Source organism: Lissotriton vulgaris, chromosome 4_1 (genome assembly GCF_964263255.1).
Source record: "Lissotriton vulgaris chromosome 4_1, aLisVul1.2, whole genome shotgun sequence".
Lineage (NCBI taxonomy): Eukaryota > Metazoa > Chordata > Amphibia > Caudata > Salamandridae > Lissotriton > Lissotriton vulgaris.
In genome coordinates, this window is record NC_141691.1 from 1,206,638,871 (window position 1) to 1,206,663,002 (window position 24,132).

The window sequence follows — 24,132 nt, forward strand, 5'->3', positions numbered from 1 at the left end:
GTGAAGGGGCCCCATCAATGAAGAATGTCACCAATGAGTGAGTGAGTGGCACCTTCTTATAATTTATTCATCTCTAGAGGAAAGGTCGTTTGATGAAGAAAGAGAAACTGTACTCCTCTCATGGAGCCACCAATTCCATTCTTCTTGTGTACATATCTGCATTAGAAAGGTAGTACTAGGGCTACATCTTAAACATTCTTCTCACTCCTCCTTCTTTGTGAGGACATTAGTTTTTGATCAATTCTATTGTCGTCTTAGCAGGGAATGATCCCAGTCTGTGGTGGGGAAGGGATCACTGGATGGTTACTCATTATGGACTTCATTGCAGCCCGGACGCATAAAGATTTCTCTGACGCAGTCTCCAAGTATTCTACTTGCACTAATGACACATTTGGGATAGAAGCTTCCTCTGAGGCACACAGTAACAGACTTTAGGTGCATTTTTTTGTGTATTTGTCACCTTTCATAATGCCAGAGGCTAATCCCACGCTGAGCTGCCATCTGACATGTGTATTGTGGTCAATGAGAAACAGCAGTCAGTGGTTCCAGTCAATAACTTGCTTTGAATTAAGTAAACAGGAATGTAGTGTTGGAATGCCTGAATGGCACAGGTGAAGAAAAGAGGTGAACATTTAAAGTGAAATATCTTCAAACCACACCACCAGCTGTGAGGGCTACTTCACCCTGCAACAGACAGAGAGCAGTCAATGTGCCATCCAGAGTAAAAAAGCACAACAGCTGACACCGAAAAATCTCTCATTTGAATTCAGAAAATGGACAAAAAGTAAATGGTCAATATCAAATGCACTGAAAGTAAACGTTTAAATAAACTTTTAAAAAATAAAATACTGTAGAAAGACTAGGACAGTTAAAGGCAGCTTTCTGCAATCTATGAGATACAGCGCATTCCTGCCCTCTTCCCCAGTGCTTTGCCTGCGATGCACCAATGTAGACACTCTTGCACAGGGCGCAAGGATGTGTCAGCGTTGTGGGAATGATTGGTTTTGTGCAGGAAGGTACACATTCCTGCATAACAGCAATCAATTGAAGCGATTTCCCCTTTCTAAGTGTGTATGCAGCACAAATATAAAGAGGAAAAAATGAGAACAAATAAAGTTATTTCTCCTTGTTGCACCTCCTCGATCCCACCCCTGGAGAGGCTTAGGCTTTTGCATTCCCAGGTTTTCAGAACATTGCAGATCCGGGACTGTGTCAAATACCATGGGTTTTACATGGGAACACCCACCGTAATGCCCATGGCACACCTCCCCTTCGAAGTGTGAGGCAACACAGCGGCTTGACCTGCATTGCCTCACACCATATCTACAAGGCCAAGAAAGCCAAGCATGATGGCTTTACGTGGCCTCGTAGATATGGCACTGCGCGCCACCGAAATGTCATTTAAAAGTGACCTTCCTGTGGCGCACAGGTGCTTGTAAATGAGAATTACAGTGTGCTATTAGTCAGCAGCATTCATTTAAAAAAACGTAAGCTCTCTGGAAGTCAAATGTGCCCCCTGTCCTGGGACAACTAAAGGCACCAGTTTTAAAATTATTTTCGGAGCTATCACAACAAAATGTCCCCCATGACAAGTGGTGTAATGTGGGCCGAAACCCATAGAAATTCTCCTCCAATATTATGCATACAATTCTACTAGTCCTATGTGAAAAACACAACACATTGTGTGAGTATATAAACTATAACACATTTTCTGTACTTAGAATGCATGCACTTGTTGTCAGATTATAATAAAAACGGATGTATGACGTTACAACGCATACTTTTACAACGCCTACCTTTACAACGCAATTTGTACACCGCAACATCCATTACAATGCATACCATTACAACGCATGCCATTACAACGAATTCTTTGAAACTACCTTTACAACGCATTCCACTACAACGCATACTACATTTACTAGGCATACCATTACAACGCATAACATTACATTGCATGTAAGGTAAGTATTGGATAGTGTACGGGTAAAAATTACTATTCCTACTCCAGGGGGTGCAACAGTAGGGTAAATATTGGATAGTGTAAGGGTACTATGTGTTGTAATGCTATGCATTGTAATGGTATGCGTTGTAATGACTGCGTTGTAATGGCATGCGTTGTAGTGGTGTGCGTTGTAGTGTCATGCGTTGTACTGGTTGCGTTGTAAATGCGTTGTAAATGCATACGTTGTAATGGATGTTCCGTTGTAAAAGTTTATTTGTAATGGTAGTGCGTTGTAAAAGATGCGTTGTAAAGGTTGTTTCCCTATAAAAGTAGATGTAAAAAAAGTAATCAATAGTTATTAACAAAAACAGCACCCGGAGTTGTAGGCCATACAAAAGTGAAGGGCAGGTGCATGGTATAGTGGAAGCCAAATCAGGCACCGCAACCCCACGACAGAAATACGCCTCACCTTATTATATTGCTGAAGTGCAGGCAGGAGGTCAGTGTGGTCTCGAGGTTCAAAGGGTTCCAAACATTCAAACTGGAGCAAGGTTTGCCTGCTCATACTGGAAGCTGGGAAGGTTCTCATCGGAATGCGATGCAAAGGCCACTGTCTTCTTGAAAATGACCTGGTACCTGTTGCTAAACGCCTTCTGGGGAGAATCACCTTGTGAATGCTCTGCCACATTCAGACCACGGACGCAATGACCAGCAGACGAAGAAATGAAGAATGCGCCTGGCCCCTGTGGGCAGCAGCCATCTCCACCTTTCGAATTGCTATTTAGGAACTCTTAGAATAAAGCTCTACGGAACTAGCAAGGGAAGTCACCGAATAATTAACAGTTTTTAAAGAAGCTCTTTTGTGCGATTTCTCAGCAATGCAGGACGGAGACGCATGGAGCTTCTGATACTGTGGACTTTCAATGAACTTGCATCAGCTGACAGCCGTGCCGTGAGCCCAGCAGGAGCCGGAACGTGCCCTAGTTTCATAACATGGCTTCCCCGTGTTCAATTAATGCCGAAGCATCATAGCCCACAAAGGCACAATGAACATGTTCTCATGCTGTTCACATTAGTTATTAGAGGCAGGCTTGATCGACAGGCCTCCCACATTCGAGAAAGAGCTAGAGGGTGTGCATTGCACAATGGGCGAAACACCTGCAAAGCCAAGTGATGCGTGGTAAAATACAGCGAGAGGTTAGAAGGTTCTAGAAGGAACAAATACCGTTTTTTAAATATTTGAAACTGTTCAACTTGCATTAAGGAGCGATTAAACATAGGCTTCCTGCTCAGCTCTGCGTTAAGCTGAGGCTGATTATCCTGATGCGGCTCGCCGGCTCGAGTCTCTCTCCATGGACTTAATTCTGCTTGGATTTCCCAAAACCACCATCACCACATGGAAAGGGAGGTGATGGGTTGTTTCTTTGTTGAATGTTTTCATGTTTCATTTGCTCTCTATTGTGATTGAATGTGCATTATTTTCACCCTTAGCCTGCCTTAGCAAGTGTGCTAAAATCTCACTCCAAGGCTACACATAGTTTCTTGTTGTTCATCAGAGTTGAAAATTCACGCTGTGCTAGAAGGACTCAGCGTCCAGATCTGAGTCACTAACTACTGTTTCTGGGTTGGACTTTCTCATAGTAAGAGGCATATCTATATAGAGAAGTTGGCCTACCATACCAGTCAAATTTGCAATAAAATGTGTTATTAAAAAAAAATGTTCCCTAGCAGCTAAATTGAACCCTAACACCAGGTGCATTGGTAGAGTTTGTGAACTATTTACTAAGCAAACACAATTTGATCATTGTGATGATTATTATACCATATTGTAAAAATGATATTTGCCAGCACATCAAATACACAAAATAAATGCAGAGTCCTATATCTTGGAACTTAATTCACATGGGGTGCTCAATGGCTAGCACCCATGGGTGTGCCAAAGCACTGCCCACCAGGAATTGTGCAGAGGAGGTTAAGGTGAGTGTAATACTTACATAAACTTTGCCTTCGGTGGATCTGCTCTCAAAGGTAATATGTGCCTCAAAATAACCCAAAACACCAATGTTGGCACCTGGTAGTCCTTTAATATGACATCTGAAGGTATCAAATTGGCATCTTGACCGGAAGAGTCATATAACACCTTGGGAATAATGGTGTTAAGCAAGCCAATGTCCACCATTAATGACAAAAGTTGTCCATTGATACCAAAATCATCCTTTGGGTGAGTCAAACCCCTCCCCTTATCCATAAGACCTTCCTCTTCAGCCTTAACCACCATAACAAAGACATCATTTTTGTCTTCCTCATCTATCACTGCAACTTTCTTGCTACCGGTTTTACACATTCGGGCTTAATGTCCCTTTTTTCCACACTTAAAGCACTCTTTTGCTAAAGCAAAACAACTTTTGGAGTCTGCTAAATGGAAAGTGCCACCACACCTATGGCAAATACGGGCACTACTTTTGTGGAAAGAGGAAGTGGGGTTGTAAGATTTAGATGAATTTATCTTTCCAGCAGAAACCGTTCCCTCAACTTGTTTGACCTGTTTACCCCTTATGGCATTCACCTCTTCCTCTTGTAACAACGCTACTTCTGAGTTCTTTTCCTGTTGAATAGTTTTTAGATCTCTCATAGACTTCTCTGACTCCTCTATCACTTTGGCAATAGTAATAGCTTCTTTTTAGTTGGGGTTGCTAGCTGCCCATAATAATAATAATAATAATCCACATTTGTAAAACGCACAATCACCCGTAAGGGTCTCTAGGCGCTGGGGGCCGTCGGGAAGATTAAGCAAGCTATTGCCCAGAGTCACATGGTGCTGGGCTAATCTGCCGCCGGCCCTGGGGATCGAACCATGATCCCCAGATTCCGCAGTCAGTCACCCTGGCTGCGGCGCCACACCTCTCCCATAGCCTCTCTTGCACCTTCTTGCTGTAACACTGTACTATCAATTGGTTTCTAATCATCTCATCCTGCATGGAACGAAATTGATATTTGATAGCTAACTCTCTTAATCTTGAGACAAGTTCATCAACAGTTTCATTCGCCTTTTGGAGTTGGGGGCTGCCTGGGCTCGTGGATGGACTGTGTGCTTAGTTTTTGAGCCCATCGTTCGGTGCTGAGCTGTTATGGTTTCCCCGGTTCCGCTTGTCGAGTTCGCTCCTGCTTCAAACTGCAATAAACACATCAGTTAATGTAACCTTATCGGATATGGTATTGTATTTCAGTGAGCTACTCTCCTGGGACTAAAGAGGGGAAGAACACACCAAGGTCTTTTCTCTCAAGGTACACCTAATGAATGTCACTGAGAGGCACCAAATTGCAGTATGAGGCGTGCTAGAGGATCAAGGACTCCACAAACTGTTGTCAAAAGCAAAAAGGCTGGGGAAAATTCAGGAGCAAAGAAAACTAGTGTGGATGGCATAGCTGCACCTTGTATTGGGGACTTTCATCCTTAAACAATAGTTTACTTAAATTCCACACTGAACTCACAACATGACAGAGACCTACTGGATCTCCTGCTAACAGCGGCAGTTAAAATAGTACTCACCAAATAGAAGGATACTGCCAAGGCAACTTTCAAGGGGTGGCTTAACTGGGCAACATACCTCAGAGGCGCTGACAATACTGCCCTGAGTGACTCACCATGGACACAAACCTCCAGGGGTATGTGGGCATCCTTGGACAAGCTCCTGGACCCCTACGAACCCCAGTGAGTAGACCTAGCAAAAGGATACAAATGGCCCTAAACTACACCCCCACAAGATCAGATTCATAACGAGAAGAAAGTAAACTTCTGGTATACTATCTCTTCTTCTCTCTCCCTTTATTTATTTATTTAATGAGTTTTATATAGCGCTGGCTAGACCTGAGGGTATTAGAGCGCTTTACATGAGATTCAACAATGTTACAAAGTTACTTCAGTTACAATTACATTAGTTACAGACAAAAACATTTAAGGACTATAAAAGACTCGGTAATGGAGTGAAAGAGGGGAAAGGGGTATTGTAAAAGGGGTAGGAGGGAGATATGACAGAGACGAAGGGAAAGTCTGCCCAAGGTCCGGCTTGGCAGGTGAGGGCCGAGGGGGAAGTCCACAGCCCATCTCCTCTATAGCTATCCAGTAGCTCCACCGGGCATCGGCCAAATGGCTAGGTCTCCACAGAAAAACATTTAAAGAACATAGTATATGAGAAGAAAGGAGCGTAGAGGGGTAGAGGGTAGGGTAAAGAGGTGAGACGGATGTACGTCGGAGAGACGAAGTAAAGACTGTCCAAAGTCCGGCTGGGTAGGTAAAGGTCGAGGGGAAAGTCCACAACCCATCTCCTCTATAGCTATCAGGTAGCTCCACCGTGCATCGGCCAGATAGCTAGGTCTCCGCAGTCAGAGGTAAGTTCAACAGGTTGTACGTCTTGATGGGGGGAAGGTGAAGGTCAGTTCGATGTCCGTTTTTTGTCCTAGAGTATTAGCACAACATGGTATGGACCACTGTGGCAGCCATCTTGTGATCAGGCAAGGGAATTCTGACCTTGATGTTACATTCAGGTCGATCCCCATTATTACACTGGACCAAACTGGGCGCCAGCAAGTCCTCCAAACTCTCATTGTCATCACTAGAGGCCACCCTCTGTTCCCCCACTTCCCGAATCAAAGGGCATCTGCTGTATATCTGAGGAATCATGTGTTCAGGCGTTTGATTGGCCACCCAAAATTCATGTGGTATTGCAGGGTCGTGCTCCGGAGCTCAAAGCTCTTGCGGCCAACTACATTAGGCTCCTCCCACTGAATTGGCATGTGGTAGTAACTATATGACCAACAATGCTGTTTCACCAAAACGAATGGCAGTAAAGACCCTCAGATAATGCTGGCTATCTGGTGCATAGGTTCCGTTAACAGCGGATGGAGACTGACTCGGGGAGTATTAAATTGCAGTGGGCACCAGAACAGTGCAAAACAGGCTGCATCTACGAGTGAACTTGGGTGCCATATTAGGGTCTGGCCACACGCAGTGAGAGGACGTCTGCTGACAAAACAAGTTGTACATGAGAATGCTCTGTGTCCCCCAGCGGTCACCACTTTAAAAGTCAGTGATACGTTGTTTAAATAAACAGCAAGAGTCTCTAGGTGCAGGTTGAGGCGTTTGCAGTATCCCATCAAACTGCCGCCTCCTTAGGGTCAGGCTGCAACTGTAACTTCCCTTGCAACTTCAAGGATCGTTCGAACTACCAGAAACGGGATTATACCTAAACAGAGGTAAATTTTAGATATATTTTACCTTACAACGAGGACCCCAATTTGAACAGGATCGCCCAATCACGCGGACGCTGCGTCAGGGATTTGGGTATTAAGGGTGCAGTAGGAGTGGGAGCAGCTCTGTAAGGGTCCTGGTCCGGATACATACTGTGTAACTGTGTTGCCAACAACACAGCCAGTTTGGGCTGCCACCCTGATTGACAAAGCTTTGATGACTATATGTGTAAAAAGTCACTAAAAATATGTTGAAATGATATTACTTCCTGTAAGAAATATTGGGACATATTTACAAGCCCCTATCGCCACAGGAACATCACTATTTATGAAATTCCTGTGGTGATAAATCCTTTGCCTTATTTCCATGGCAGCGTGAAGCCATTTAACGCGGTTTAATGCCGCCTTGTAAATAAGGCTCCCTTTCATGCTACACTTAGCGTGCATGGGGCGTGCAATGGGTGTTCTGGTGGGCATTCCGCTGCAATCCCATTGATTTTTATGCTGCCCCTTATTTACAAGGGTGGCATAAATAGGAGGGACGGCCAAAATTAAGACCTGGGAAAACTTGACAATAACATGGCGCTATTTCTATGTGTGCTGCATTGTGCAGCACACATAGAAATAGCAAATTGCCATGAATGATTGGTCATGGTGCAGAAAGGTGTCCCTTCCTTAACATAAACAGTCATTTAAAAAATGATGATTTGCAACTTCTTTGTGTGCTGCAGAATGCAGCACACATAGAAGTTCCAATTTTCCATTCTGGATTGTTTATGCGCAAGAAAGTAGACCTTCCTGCGCCAAAACTATCATTCCTCCTAACACAGACAGCCTTCCACTACGGTGCAAGGGTGCCCGCGTTGATGCTAGGCAACTAGATGTAGAGCCAGCACTATAGGAAAACACATGAGTGCACTGCATTCTTGTGAATACTACGCATCCCTGCTTTTTCAGAATGTTGGATCATAGCATTAGCAATGTTTGCTTAACCTCACGTGTCGCCATTCCCTTGTAAATATGCCTCATTATGTCTAAACTATCTTTTAAAAAAACATCTCCCACTGGAGTTAACAAAAATATAACTCAAATGAGGAATATTTTTAAAACATTATTTAGAACAAAATATTTCTGTCAGATAATATGTTTGCTAACAGTGTTAGGGCACACAGCCTTAGGTCAATCATTTAGGAAGAAGAAGGCCTAACTTAGAGTATTCAGGATAAAGGTTGCCTATGTAAGTTAAAGCTCAGAGCCTTTTTTCACAATAAGGGCTGCCTCTTCAATTCAGTGTTAAGAATAATTTAAAGTAAGACTTTGGTATTCATAGAAGGAGACCAGATCCTCTTGTCCAACCTATTCACACCTCAGAGCCTTACAACTAGATAACCAGGGGATTTATATTTCCCGGTTCACTAGAGACACTGTCATATTTTTGTGATGAAGGTCGATGGACATCTATAAAAAGATATGCTATGTATTATGAGTATGTTGCATGACATGCAATCTACTCCTTTTATTGATTCCTGATGGTTTATGCTGTTGGGGTGAATGATCAAAATGAAACTAAAATGCTATCAAAAAGATATGCCAAAAAATATTCGACCTCAATTTTTAGCTACCATTTATAAATAATCAATCGTTTACCAAAGACATAAAGTGGTGACTGTTGAATAGTTTGCAAAGAGATATGATGCATGTGAGTGCATCAGGGGTCAGCACTGAAAACTATACACATCTTGTATTTTTACACATAAGAAAAGAAGATCAATACATTTCTCACATTATGTTCACAAATGCCTGGTTCGTAGTCTGCCAAAGCATATTCATTTTCTGATGCACTGATAAAGAAAGTAAACTTCGAGATGCAGCATTTGCTAAACTCTAAAGAAGAAATAGATTATTTTACCCACAACACCAACTGATATACAATTATTTTATAATGGCATTTGAATATTGTGTCCACTAACTGAACCCTATATGAAAGAGGTATCCATGGGGATTTCAGCTAAACTGTGGCCCTGATGTTGGACATTTCATATTATGAACCACCGCCAACAAAAAAAGGGTATGGGGTGGCTTCTAATATACAGAAAACGTTTGCTGCAGGCTGCTAACCTATGTAGATCCAAGTTCATGTAAAGAGGACAAAAAAAATATGTTTGGTCGTAATTTTGTTTTCAACATATGAAAACTCAGGTGATACCCAGTAGTTACGATATATCTTGCAGGCCTGGGCTCAAACTGAGTTTAGGAAATTGTGCATTATTCCAGAAGTGCATTCCTACAAAATTCCGTCAAAAACTAAAGTATGCATATATTTATAATCAATCTGCATCTTTCTATGAACCATTTCATATTATATCAATTTCCTTCTTATTTACTCTAGAAAAAACGGTGAGCAGTTCTAATAAGAATTATTGACAAAAAGGCAAAGGCATCCTAAGGTAAGTGATATTACAAAATGAATATGATATATGTGATTATTTGGCAATATATGTATATACTTTTCCATTCCAAAAGCAACTCTCCGGATAGGAAATCCAATGATTTGCGCCAATGAGACAAAATTCCCTCTCAAACTAATTAGCATTTTTTTAATCTGTTAATGTTATCAGGAGATCTTTCAAAGGTATATTGGCCCTGTCCTAAAACAGAACCATCTCAGGTCATGTCGTACACCCTTTATGTATCTCATTAGGCTATCTTCTCCTTTGATTAGCCATGTAGCAGGAATGTTTTTATTGTTGACAATCCAAAGAAGAAAGAAATGACCAAATTAATCTATGCCTTCATGTTTAACGTAGCATAGCATCACTGTTTGTGTTTTACTAGTATTGTTTTTATGATTCTATTTAAGAACCAAAATACATTTCAATTGAATGACTAAGAGAATGCAATTACGTGATTTTAAGAAAATGTGTACACTTGTATACCTTATCTACAGCCCCAGGTTGCTCATACGTTCATCTTAAAGCTGACAGTGCATGTGAAAGAACCATCTATCTGCTTTGTATACCAAAACTCAAGTAACTAGAGGAGGCAAACAGGCCCAGCCATTCTACTAAAACAACTCAACCCATGTATTGCACACAATAGCTCTCGACGAGTTCAATTCACAAAATAAAGTAGTTACACAATGGAGCTGGTTTAATTTTGGTTTTATAAGCAATTCTAAAAATGTAAACTACTATGCCAGGTGGAAACAACATAGTTTGTGGTTCTTTGGCACATATTTGTCAGCCTTCCAACTATTTATTAACGGAGAATATTAAATCACTTGGAATTGCAAATGTATGTTTTTCTCTCTTTTTTGTTTTTCTTTACATGGAAAATGATTTTACATATAAAGAAATTCCTTTCTATGCCTGTCTGTGAATATGCTGTGGTGAGGAGGGCGGAGTTTGGGTACTTTCTTGTGCTCTTTGAACCATGTATATCTAATTGGGAAAGCAGTAGTTTTTAAAGAACAAGAGTTTGGTAAACGATATTGCAACGTAGTTCCTTTGTTGATGTGCACCACATTGGCCAAGTCAACTACAATGGCATTGATATGCAAAAGTGAGTTTTTCAAGCCCCCACATAGCAGTCTTTTTTAAAGTTTTTATTTATACAGGGGCAAAAACACAGAAAATACATCAACAGAGTCTCCTCCAAAAAATGTAAGTACACAATTAACTAAAAGTATCAAAAATAGCATTATATAGTTCTAGATCACCAAAATGATCATACTTAAACCCCAAATAAAGTGACTGAGTTCAACAGTACATTTATAGCTTAAAAAATATTTAACCTCACTTCTCGAGAGGTCATGTGTAATACACAATAAAGCGTTCAACTACAATACGCACAATACTGACAAGTACAAGAATAAAAATACATCAATAAACAACCCCAAAAACAGTTTTAATGATAAAAATTAAATATAGTTAACAAATATGCAATAATACAAGAGATCTCGCTAAATTAATACCATTTTGTACACAATAAAGAAGCCAAGTACAACAGTGCATTTACAGATTCAAACAAAATGTTTTTGCCATTCTTTCAGTACTCCCAAATCTATATTTTTTCCTAGAATATAAACATGAAATACATAAGAAAAGATCCCCAAAATCTTGATTACACAATGAATCTTCACAACTTAAAAAAGTCCACATAAACCTTCTCTTACTACATTAATTATCTTGGGTACACAACCAAGTGACTCTAGTGAAATTAGAAATCTACAGTATACCTCAATATTTATCTAACTGATTATTTCTTTTGGCGAAGACGAATTCAAAATTGTCCACTCGCTTCATTTTTACCTTCCTAGTGTTAAGGCGAGGAATTACCTTCGATCTCCATCTTTCCTGAATCAATGAGAAATCAATGAACAAAGATATGAAGATATACTTCCACTCAGAACCTCAAAGAGTTAATTTGTTCCCAACATGGCCAAGCAAAATCACCCCAACCTCGGGACAGAGAATGATACCTAATTTACTACTTAAAAAAGAATAAAGTATATCCCGGAAGACCCTAAAACTCGGGCAGTTGGCTTGTATGTGCAGCCAGTCATCTGCTTCATTTTGCTGAAATTTGATAGAACTATTTAGATAAGATGGATAAAACATATTGGTCACTTTAGGGGTGTAATAGAAAAATAGAGAAACTATAGAGAAAAACGCCATCCTTCTCAAGTTTGTTGCCCTAAAAAGCTTATAAGTAAATTTTCAGATGTCGCTCCATTCATTCATGGTCAAACCTACTAAACTGCGTTGAACTGCCATATTGAGATTGGATTATTTTGTGAGACTAAACAGGCCAAAGTGGGGAATGCTAAATATGGCCAAGTAAGAAGATTTTTAAAAAAATATATAATAATCAATGCCTTTCAAGAATTCATCTTTACAAACTTCAATACAGAATTATTTTCAAACGAGAAACAAAAATCAATGCCGCCATTTTTCAGTGGTACAATATAATATTGTGAATAAATAGAATGTCTTCTATGGTTTTCAAATACGCCTGACTACAAATTATTACAGAGTGCTAACAATTAAATAGAAAATAATATCTATATAAAATACGAAACACAACCGTTCATTTAGATAATGAACACTAGTGCAGCTATCTTGTACTGGAGCATAGCCCCATAAAAGCATCACACAGCGTCTGTCAATAGGAAAGGAACACATATGTCAAAGACATAGCTAACACCAAGTAAAAAGGAAAAAGATAAGCTACTACAGAGTGATAATTCCAAATGAGTTAATTCGATACCAATGACCAACTGGATCTAAAAAAATCTGAAAGCATAGTTTAGGAAATCAGCTTGAAACCAATAGTGTTCTGTGAAAAACAGAAGTGTAATCAGACGAAAATAATAGGCAGACACACTTGCAGAAGAAAATTCAGATGTGTACATCTGGTTACACAAGTAAATATGATTTTGTACCTATTACTTGTGCATTGCTAAAGTCTACCATTCACCAGAAACATTTAGAGCAGAATTTATACTATTTACATTCCATATCCATTGATTTGCACATGCAGAGAGCTGGTCATCCAAATTGCCATTCCGAATTGAGCTTGTTATGAACTGAATCAGCCACCATTCCACATCTCTAAGGGCATGTTTTTGTTCTACATAATGGGCAACAAGTGGGACATGAGCTACCTGAGGTCTTATTCTATATTGATGTTGAAGGATACATTATTGTATTTCTTATATGGTTTTGCCTAAGTTTGCCAAACCACAAGGGTTTTTGATGCAGTATACCATGTTCTTTGTGTGACAATTCGAAAATTGTTCAATATTAAAGATCTTTCCATTTAGAGTATACTGCTTTACAGTTTTAGTGGTGTTACACGCCATACAGTTCCAACATCAGAAGTGACCTATAATGGGTTGTAGGCCAAGATTTTGTGTTATAGGATTGTTTTTTTAATTCTACCTATGCCCTAACCAGTCAGTCTTTCAAGTTGTGACCATGTTTAAATGCAAACATCAGTTTAACAGAAAATAGTTTCTCACTATTCAGAAGGCTCCACTGTTTGAGAATTATTTTCTTAATTTCCAAAAGTGGAAACAAACAGAATTCGGAGTTAATTAGATTGAGCATTTTCTCTTAAAAGGGCTTCACGATTTTTGTACCAGGATCAATTAATGGATCGCTTTAATAATCTTTGTGGGTAAACCGCAACCATTCAATTTAGTTGAAATGTATTGTCTTCTGAAAACTAATCTGTCTTTTTACTGCAGGTCAGTCTGACATGTAAGAACTGACCAAACTATAAGTTATCCTTTTGGTTTTTGCAGTGATGGCTATCATATCTAAGTAATGTGTTGCAAGCAGTTGGTTTCGTGAATAAGGAGATGTATAGTGTGAAATTTTCTTCAAGAATAGTAACGTCCGGAAGTGGTAGTGAACGCTTCTTTGACTGCATTGTGAACAAAATATTATCTTCTGGGAATTTAACCAGTCAAAAAATTCTGTTAAGGACTCAGTAGTGCCTAGCCAAATCAAGAAGATATTGTCAATGTTTTAAAAATATTTCTTAATGTTTTTCTTAAAAATACTTTTTGTATTGAAAATGTGATTGAATTCAAAATCAGCTATATTAAGATTACGAATGTCTGGAGCACAAATGGCTCCTATTGTTACACCTTTGGTCTGTTCGAAAAATTTATCTTTACAAATTAAATAGTTTCTACCATGTGCAATAATGACCCATCTGAGAATGAAAGATGTTAGTAACCATTGTGATCGTGTGCTGGATTCAAGTAGATTTTGCAATATCCGGAAAGATCGTGATCAATTTGGGGTATATTTTTGTACAGGCTCTCGATATCCATTGCGACTAGTAAGTCACACAAGTAGCAAATGGAAAGCCTTCCAGTGTGTTAATTACTGCAGTACTGTCCCCAATGTAAGAAGGCTTTTGTTGGCATAAGGTGGAATAAAAGAAACTGTAGGAACTGGACTAATGTTTTTCCCACCCTGAAATGATTGAACGACCAGAGGATTTGTAATGTCCTTCTGAATTTTTGGTAACATATACATTGCAGGTACAACATAATCATTTTTGTTTAGAAAGGCAAACACTTTTTCACCTAGCCAACATTCATTAAGTGCTTGCTTGATTATACATTAAAAAAAAATTCTGAATATCGGGGATGGATTGCCATTCCGTTTGTCTCAGTTGCCTCCAAATCTCGTATTTGTAATTGCCAGTCTTTTGTAGAACAATACCACCACCCTTATCTGTTGGCATAATAGCGAGGTCAGACATGGCTTGCAAGCTCTTTAAGGCTCCGTGTTCGGTTGTGTACATAGGGAGTTGGTAAAAAGGTATCTTTAAACATTATCATATCTTTGGTGGAGGAGCCACCATTGGGTGTTGCATGCATGTAAGTTCTTCTCTCATTTATGAAATGTATCAGCTGGGGCTTGTCTTATTGCTGGATACCCTTGTTGTGTGGCACAGTGAGCAACCACCAGGTGGTGCTGCAGCCGCCTCTCCTCTAAGGAAGTGGCAGTCTTTTCTGAAACTCCAGGCTACGTAGGGGCTGAATATGCAGACGCGGCGGGGACGCACTGATGGTAGGGCAGGGTGGCTCCTCCTCCTGACAATGTTATTCCTGACCGGGGCAGCTGCAATCAAGCCACTTACAGGCTGCAGCAGCAGCTTTCTTAGTGATGTGGACCATGCCTTTCTTGCTGACTCTGCTCAGCCAGCTGCAGGGTGTGATGTTTCCAATAGATGCGCCAGGGCAGGGCGTCATCTGGAAGCCGGCACGCTGCACCACGAGGTGGGTGCGGTGTCGTAGCCTACACAGGCGACAGGGGCGTAAAACAGACCCACGCAGCCCACGCGGTGTGGGGGCCCCTGAACTTCAGGGGGCCCCCTCAGCACTGTACTAACTCGGGCCTGAGAGCTCCGGATTAAATCCAGAACTGGGCCCCCTCAACTTTCCTTACAACAATGGAAAATAGTTTTGAAAGAAGCAAGTGTTTTTAGGGCATGCAACTCCACGATTATTTGCTGCACCTTCAAATACTAATTTCAGAACTAATTATTCACAAAGAGGATCTGGAGTTCGAACTCTCAAGTAACTCTTCAGTTAATATAAATCACAATTTCTATAGCAGACACTGTGTTGTTCTTAAGATTATTAAAGATGCTGACAGTAATAACCGCTGTATTTTTAACATCCTTGTAAAAATGAATGGTCAATACTCAATTTAACTTGCCAGAAATCTAAGCTGCATGTCTGCATTTATGCGCTCTTTCCTATATGAGCATATTAAATGTCATCATGGTGGTGATACAGGTCTGCCTGATGCGGACAAATGACAGCTGAAGTGGTTGAACAGCAAGGTCGTAACACTGAGTTATTTAGCTGTTATCATTTTGTGAGCAGGATCAGGGCACACTCGTTATATTTTTAGACACATCTAAGAAAGTAAGTTAATAGGATGAGTACCATCATGGGGAAAACATGGAAGTATCAGGCATACTCTCCCACCCAACCATTAATTGTTTAAAACTGAGGTGTGTACTCGTCGAGTTGTACCCCGGACTAGTAAAGAGGGAATCCAGGCACACTCATGGGCACTTCATATTCCTTGACTGCTGCTGCAAGGTGAGCTTGCTAGCAATGCAAGCACCAAAAAAGGATTGCTGACTGATAGCATGTATGTTGGGGAGGATGGTTGATCACTCAAATACTGGGCTTTTGTCTTTGCTTGAAACACTGCTGTGAAAGAGCCGATTCTAGGCCCCACGGTTTGTGAATGAAACACTGCATTTGAAGAGTATCCATCGGCATTGGATACTGTGCAACGGTTCTCTGTTGGGACTGAATGATGGAAACCATGGCTTTGGTTACAGGCCTAAGAGTACCATTCATGCATGGACGCAGACAGTGAGTGGGACCAGTGTCAGATTTTTAAATTGAATTACAGTAATGGAATGTTATTGTCAGTAAGGCCCCCACATGTTTTCTGTATAAGGGCCATTGAAACACAAGATATATCCCTTGTGGCTGCATGTAAGAAGTTTATATGCTATGTCCATCCAAGTTAATGTCAAGAGGGAATTCAAAGTTTTGTACAATCAATCAAATTGCTTGGGAGAAAAATGCATTCAACTCACCTGGCAGCAAACCTCCTACACAAACTCCATAACCTGAGAACAAGCAAACACTTCACCGCCAGAGTAATCTGCAAAACTTCCACCATAAATTACAGTATCTTACACCAGAAGTACAATCACACTCCAGCCCTCCAGCCAGTGTGTGTTTGTTATCCGATATACACAGTGCTCAAAGTAACTTACCACAGAAGGCTACCTTCCACTAAACTTCCAACTCAGTGAGTTTCTACACACTACAGCTCCGTCTGAACTCCTATGAAGTACTGTTCATTCAGTGTTCCGACCTAGACACTACCGGCGCTAGCTTTTCTACATAACACTGCCTGCACTAGACAGGAGGTTGTGCTCAGACAAAGTGCCCCGCTATCAGTGCTCCTGCACAGGATCCCAACAGTACCTGTGTCTACAAAGTACCCTGCTACATAGTATTAATCAGTCAGTTCTCCAACTGAACGGAGTGCAGGACTGCAATCAGTGCTCCAACGCAGGAACCTGTCCAACCCACTGCTCTGCAGCTAGCGCTTCACCAGTCTGTGTTTGCATTCGGCGCAGTTAAACTCCACTATGGATGTCGGAGCTTCTCCGCCATCTCCCAAACAACTTTGGAAGTTTATGGAGGCATGATGCTACATGATCACCCGCCTTTCTATGTGGCTACATGTATGAACTTATAGCCACCAAAAATGGGCAGCTCAGTTTTAAGTAGCATGTGGCACTAAAAAATGTCCCAATTTATGCTTTTGAAAATGACTGCCTTCCACATGTGTCATATTCATACTCACATAAATGTATGGCACTATGTGAAGAAAATGTCCTCTCTTCCTGGGCATTTCAACTATAATAATAAAGGTACCTGGTGTTTTGGGAGGTTTATGTCCAAAGCATGACTGCACTCAGCATTCACATGGTCATCATATCACAGAAGACATGAAACATCCAAATGTAATGGGGTATAGGAGATATACAGTGTCTAATAAATTAGACATCCAAACCGCAAGAGGTTACCAATACATGGACACAAAGCAGAGCCCTTGCTAAAATGTCATACTAAAACATCAGTGTGGCCAGAAAAACAGTGACCTACCAGAAATCGCTCAGTGTTCTAGGCAATTAGGGATTCTGGCTCCATAGGACCCTTGTTCACAAAAGGGTCATTATTTGCATCATCACATCTATGGTTAGTGGGGTACCTGGTGAAGTATTTGATTGGATGAAAGGATTTGGATCCAGCCAATGATCTTTAAACATCGACAGTCAAGGTTTAAATATGCTGGTTAAATATGAAGTCTACATAAAACAACAGGTGGTAGGTGCACCAGTTCTGCACTCCTGATCAACATGGTTTGTCTCTGAATTTACAAAAAAACTGCGGGTGTAGCAACGCAAGTAAGATCTAAGTAAAGTCCATTATTTACCCTGAAAATAATTTTTGATTTGTGTCACTTTAAGCAGTGACATTCAACTAAGGGTGAAAGTAGCTTGAACACCACACACACATTTTCCAGTTAGGAGGTAGTTGTGTTGTGCTTAATTTGCAGGAGAAGTGCGAAGCTTAAGGTCATGTATTCACCATGGTTGGTCTCTGGTGTAATGAAACAAACTCAGGGGCTTATTAGGATTGCGGATTTTCCGCATCCTCTGGGCCGGCGGAAGCCACCGCCGGCCCGGAGGATGCGGAAAATCCACAGCGGACCCACCAATGACCCACATTAGGATGGCTGGTGGGTCCTGGTTTCCGTCCACAGCTTTTCCGCCGTGGTTGGCTTACAACCGCGGCGGAAAAGCACTAATATGGTGACGGTGTCTCTCAGACAACGTCAGCCAAATTAGGATGGGCTCTGGTACATGTTTTCCGCTGCGGCTTTTCCGCCGTGGAAAAGCATGTGTAACTTCACTGCGGGGGCCCGTTGCGGGTCCCCTAGGTGTAGGGGGGTGTGGGGGGTGCACAGGGGGGGTACCTATGGTACCCCCCTGCATTTGTATGCAGAAAGCGGCAGGCACCGCGCGGTGCCTGCCACTTTCTACATACAAATGCAATGCGTGCTTTTTTAACATTGCTGCGGGTGCAGCTTGAAGCCGCACCCGCCGCAATGTTAAAAATAGAGGATGTGACCGCCAGGGTGGCAGTCACATCCTAATTGCACAGGAGGGAACTCCGCATGCCATGCGGAGGTTCCCTTCTACTCTGGGGTCACGGACGGACGCAAGTCCGTCCGCGATCCTAATGAGCTCCTCAGTACGAATCTGCCTCTCTTAGCACGGTAACAGCATGTGAAACTGTAAAACCTGACAAATGAATCGATGCCCCAGTATATAAAAAATGATGGTACGTAAAAATATTTGATGACGTGACCATGGTAAGGGGAATGGTGAAAAGAACGTTGGACAGAAAAGATTCTTAGCTTAGTGCTTCAGATTGAGAGGTCTGGGAATGAAATCTCCCAAATTTTTAGATAATGCCATTGAAGGCTGTACGTCACACCTACTGACCCTTAAAACTTACCTGCAGGTAAACCACCAGTACCATAACCTGCAAACAAACACAAATGTGGTCATACAGACAGAGGTGCTCAAATATAACTTTACCAGTGCTATTTGTGGAAAGAAAGTCCCGCATTCATTCAAGGTTTGTGTGCCTCGCTCAGCTTTTTACTGAGTAGCTCTGTTCTATTGCAATTTTACAATATATTGTCAGTATTTTTTCTATATTTTTTCTATAGTTGACTCAATCACTGGATTTGGACGGTAGCTGAGGTCTTCGCTGTCATGTCGGTTCCCCATTTGCAGCCTGCCCTTCCTCCTCATTTCTAGACAGTCTAGTAGGAAGTTCTTATATGAGATAGACATGGAAAACATTCTGTAGAGGACTGGTCAGCCTACTTAAAGCTCTTTGCATGCATCTATAGAATTGGTATGTCACAAACAAAGGTGGGAAGCAAGGAATGATGAACAATCAGGGAGAGCTTATGGTTCAAGGACAAGAGGTACACATCAACGAGGGTCCTACTTTGTAGGGTGTGATGCTTCTTGAAGAGATGCCTGTCTAGTTTTTTTCTCAATGGCAGGGGGGTTGGTCAGTTATGTGTCAATGGGATGCTGTTTCAGATGCACTGAGAATAAATGGAGATGGCCTGCCTTCTAGTCTTTGTGCTACTTTTGCAAAGTCAATATTTTTAGGGATGATAGCTGCCATTGTTTATTGAAAATAAAAAAAAATACTGTGTCAAATTAATTTATAAACGTAAGCTAAAAGCAGGCAGAGGTTTAACAATAGCCCCCATGGCCCCTGTGCGGAGGCCAGGTGCCCAAGCTACAAGGGCGCCCTCAAGCACTGTGCACAGATGGCAGGACCCTGGTCTGAGAGTGCCTGACTGGGTGCGGAGCTTGGGGGGCCCCCTTCAGGTACTTTGCAGGGGGGCCCCCCTCAGGTTTCGTTACGCCACTGACAGGCGCTGAAGGTGTGGGGGGTTCTCGCCTTTTGCAGTAAGGGTGGGCAGCGTGTAGACGCCTCAAGTGTGGAGGGCACCTGAAGCTAGCTGCGGCACTCCACCCCTTCCACCAATATCCTGCATGCATGGCTTCAAGCTGTTCTACCTGCAGGGCTCACTTCATGCTGGGCGAGTAAGCAAGCATTTCTCCTCTCTGCCATTGCTTTACTGGGGTAACAGCTGTGGGACATGAGGTCAGTTCTACTCTTTTGCTTGTGCTTCAGCTTCAGGGGACAAAGCCGGTCGGTGTGCTGGCCCTCGGCAGGCGGGTGGCTGCAGGGGCATGAAGACTGAACACCATTGCTGTTGCTTGCTGGATGGCCTTATTGTTGCCCTGTCCTGCCTCGGTCACTGCCTTGCAAGCAGCAGGTGCAGGGGTGCCTCAGTCTTGAGCTATACTTCCCTCACAAGGAACTGCAGAGCTGCTGCCAGCACACGCACAGGGACAGACCCACTCGTCATCCTTATTATTATTATTATTATTATTATTATTAATAAAGAGTTTTATATAGCGCCTGGTTACCCTTGGGCATCCCCGCGCTCATCCAGAGAGAAACGCCACCACACTAGGCACGGGAATTAGGCAGGGAGTTGTGGGCCCTTGCCCCCATGCAGAGGCAAGGACGGCACAACACCTATGTATGGTGCATGCAACTGGCCCAGGGCACGTGCGCCCGGCCCCATCTATTGGCAAACACCATGTCACTCATGACGCCTATGCTGGATGGGTGTGGGATGAGTAGAAGACCAGACCTCAGGGAGTGGCTGGATACAGTGACGTGTCCAGCAGTATACTACACTAGACAGTGGAAAATGTTTACAGTAGAATCTGGTATCTGAGCATCGCTTTATTTCTGGAGAGCCTTCTTGCAAACAACATTGACCAGCCATATGAAAGATTGCAATCACAGCTGCTGTGAGGACACATTGTAATATGGCAACCCGTGGCATTATTAGATGCTAGCGTGGTTCAAGAGACGTGTGGCACAAAAATGCAATATTGTTTTGTGGAAGCTCTGAGGCAGATGATCTGAATGCTAATATTCAGAGAGAAAAACTACTACAGTTTAGAATCCTCATGTATAAATTTTTTTAATTTACCGTTAGGTTTATAACAATAGTTTGGTTTTATTTTATTTCTTCCCTCCTTTCCTTACCCCCTCTCCCCCTTTTCCCTCTCAAAGTACCATATGATGCTTTTAGTTCTCTAGCCTCTCATTAGGATTGTTCTACTTTTTATCTGCATTGTATATTTTATATCCTTCTTCCTGATGTCACTTGTTATCATTGCTAAAATAATAAAGCTTTTCAAACATAAAAAAAAAGAATCCTCTGCTGACAATTTAGTAACAGGGGTGAGCTAGAATGGCTCTCAGCAGGCCTACATTAATTTTATATCACATGACATTTCTCGGATAACCAAAGCTCATTAACAGGGAATTGCTTAACACAAACAACTAAGGTGTGTGATCTAGAAGTGAAAGGTGGTTGTAGTCAAGCAGTCTCAGGCGTATTTTTCGTTATCTGTCTACTCAGTATCATGCTCAGATCATGAGCTGTGATGTTGGCAATTGGAGCTTGAATTTGAACACTTTTCTACTTCGAACACCACTGTTCTTTAAAACTGTTTTGCACATGTGCCAAGCAGTGTCTTGAAACAACATTTACAATGAACATCTAATGAAATAAATTCAGTGTTTTGCACATGTTAATCCATACAAATATTTTGTGCACTGGTTTTGGAGGGCAAACATAGCTGTAAAATTGCCCCTGACTTGCAAACACTTCCCCAAGCCAGTAAAAAAATATGCAAAGCAGTTCAAGTGGTTGCACCAGGCGATTTGTTCAGTGTTCCAAGGTCAATTTTCGAGTGGTATTCTGGGTAAGCTAAGCAAATCGATTTTTCTGGGGTCCAATGGCTTTTGAGGAACCAAAATGTTTGCTTGAGTATTTTAGACAAAAAATGATATAGTAGTTTCATGCTATCCTCTACATAACTCAGGAGCAGGACACCAACACCCCGTGGAAGAGAACTTACTTTTCATGAATACTTTAATAACAAGGTAACACCGACATACAATCAGGGCTCGAGTCGGGGTACCACGCGGGTGGACAGTGTCTCCCCGCTTATTTTACTGGGAGCTCGATAAATGGAGCCACACATTCACTCTTTGGCCTCTCTGGGGCGAGATCGAAGCCCACTCAGAACGCTGCTCACCCGCTGGCTTCTCTGATGCAATCGCATCTAAGGGGTGAGCGAGGAGAGGCAATGAGTCTGATGGTGCAAGCCACCTTTCGTGACGTCACTTCCTGTCGTGACATCAGCGTCTCCCCACTTCTTTTTCTAGGACTTGTGCCCTGCATACAATGAAGTAGTCCAGGGTTCGCTCTCATGAAAAATGATGTAAGGAAAGGTACATATTAGAGGTGCTCACATAGGGAGGACTGTCTGTGAATAACCAAAGAAACCACAAATCACAGCCATGAGTATAGTTCCAGTTTTCTTTGTATTTTTACAGCTAGTTTAGTGTGCGGGCTTTAATAAACCAGCAGCAGGCAGTCGATAGAGCAACTAGCCTCAACACTGCACCCTTTGGTAAATGTGTTGGTGATATGAACTTCATGTTCTTGCTCAGTTAATGTGCTCCAGAAGCAAGGCCCCATGAGGACCTCAAAGACTTTTCATTCATTTGTAAGAGCGATGTACAGCGTGGGCTCATTGAAAAGTATAACGATCCCTACAGAGTCCATCTTACTGGGAACGAAAATGCTTTATTCCATCATATCCTTCTTTCTTTCCCAAGAAGTCATCGTTTGGTTAATTTCAACACAAGATAAGCTTGCTCATTGAACTCAAGAGCAATTCCAGGGGGAGAGCCTTGTGTTGCTGATCAGCGTTTATGGTTTAAATTGAATTACTAGGTATAATCAAGGAACGGTGTAAAAGGTTTACTGCGATTGTTTGCAAAGTGTTTCCTCAGGAGTGAATGACAGTGTTTGTTCTGCCGCTTACAGTGGGCCATGAGTTTGCTGTGTTTTGATAAACCAAACTCAAGGAGAGTATGGCTGGGTTACTACTGTTCATCCATCGTTTAGCCCAGCACAGCTGTTCTGCCCGATCATGATGATTGTCTGAAAATAGTTTAGTAAAAATCTCCTGTGGCAGAAATATTGGGGCCAGTTCAAGACACCTTTTATGAGTCTGCAGTAGTATTCATGTAGCACTACTTCACGTACACTTAAATGTCCTTTTGAATTGGCCATACAACTCATGGAATGAGAATAATCATGGAATGTTCATATATGGTTAGTATCATTTGAAAGGACAGTACCCTCTTTCTATTTTTACTAATAGTTGGAAGTTTGAGAGACCAATTCGCAAAGAAGATAATGTTTATGTGAGGTAGTACATTTGTAGCATGACTTCAAGTACACACAAAAAGGCCTTTGTGAATTAGTCCTCTCGTGTCCTAAAAGTTGTTCTCAAAAATATCATCCCGTTGGATCTGTATTTTCTATTATTAACTCAATGGGTGATATGTTTGTAAATAATATGTTGGATGCAATATGTCTATCAGACAGCATTTTGGTTATGATATTCTGTTAACACGCCCATCGGAAAAGATGTCTTTCTCTTGTTTTAGTGCATCTTCTGGCAAAAAGAGCAGATGTTCAGAAATTTTGAGCAGGATATTTCCCTCATTTGTCTCCTTTGGATTGGCCAACAAGATGGTTAGGATTATCCTCAGGCTGTTGCAAAAACCATGGTTACACCTCTTTGTGTCCAATCAGAATGCCCCGTTTCTGGATTTCTGAGCCTTAATCTCACCGGTTCATCATTCCAGTGACCCAAAAGAATGTTTATGCTTTCCCTCGTATTGCCCTAATCAACAGGATCGTGCTTAAGACTTAGAACTGAGGTTACAATTCCTTCTAATTTCTCCCTTCCTTGTACCACAGCTCATGGTTTCCCGGCTCTGCCGGGTTACCCTGAAACCACCATGGGCCTTCCTCCGTTCACTTCTGCTCTGAGTCACCATTCTTTATTTCTGAAGAGTCCACTGAATTGAAGCATGGGGGACTTGAAGTTGAAAGTTGAGGCCCTCGGGCTAAGGTTTTTTCCATGGCTCCTTCGTAATTTTAAAGATAAAACCCAGGTGATTCAATTCCTGGTTCCCTTCTGGAACCTCTTACTGGGGCTATGCCCACTCAGTTAATCTTTAGTGAAGGTTAAATTGTAATTCCTCTTGGCCAAACATTGTGAAATTTAGAAGCCTTTAGTGTAAGAATCATACCCCAAGTTAT

The 24,132-nt window shown here is 41.8% G+C and overlaps 1 protein-coding gene across 1 annotated transcript in view; it reads left to right on the forward strand.

Annotated features, from left to right (window-relative positions):
* The window catches only part of LOC147723043 (poly(rC)-binding protein 3-like), a 2,582,273-nt gene that overhangs the window by 1,418,689 nt on the left and 1,139,452 nt on the right, over nucleotides 1-24,132 (forward strand). The window contains exon 5 of the mRNA XM_086965416.1: nucleotides 9,582-9,639. The gene's annotated coding sequence lies outside the window, so the exon portion shown is untranslated. The remainder of the gene's footprint in view (nucleotides 1-9,581; nucleotides 9,640-24,132) is intronic.